Below are 737 nucleotides of genomic sequence, written 5' to 3' on the forward strand. Positions count from 1 at the left end.
TATTTTCCCTTAGCCTCTACTATGATGCCTCGTTAAAAACCCCTCTCCAGAAAAAACCCTTTTTTGGGAAAAAATTATGAAGTTGGGAAAAGAGTACATCAGGGAGTAGAGTTCGCTTCTAGCTGTAGTACCTTTTCATATTACATGCATGCCACGACCTTGGTAACTCAGTGCTATCCAGGTCGGTTACTTTATAATAACCTTTCCCTAACACTTCCTTGATTTTGTATGGCCCTTTCCAATTTGCGGCGAGCTTTCCATCTCCTAACTTGTTGACTCCAATGTTGTTTCTGATTAGGACCAAGTCATCTACGGCAAATGTTCTTCGAATGACTTTCTTGTTGTATCTGGTAGTCATCCTTTGCTTTAATGCCGCTTCTCTTATCTGGGCGTTCTCTCGGACTTCGGGGAGCAAGTCGAGCTCCTCTTTGTGCCCCTGTATATTTCCGACCTCATCATGAAGAATTACCCTTGGGCTTTGCTCACTGATTTCTATAGGAATCATGGCTTCTACGCCGTATACCAGTCGGAAGGGTGTTTCTCCTGTGGCGGATTGGGGTGTTGTCCTATAAGCCCACAGCACTTGAGGGAGCTCTTCAGCCCAAGCTCCCTTCGCTTCCTGTAATCTTTTCTTCAAACCTGCTAGTATGACCTTGTTAGCTGCCTCGGCTTGCCCATTGGCTTGTGGGTGCTCTACCGAGGTGAATTGATGTTTGATTTTCATACTGGCTACCAGG

Source organism: Arachis duranensis, chromosome 10 (genome assembly GCF_000817695.3).
Source record: "Arachis duranensis cultivar V14167 chromosome 10, aradu.V14167.gnm2.J7QH, whole genome shotgun sequence".
Classification (NCBI taxonomy): Eukaryota; Viridiplantae; Streptophyta; class Magnoliopsida; order Fabales; family Fabaceae; genus Arachis; species Arachis duranensis.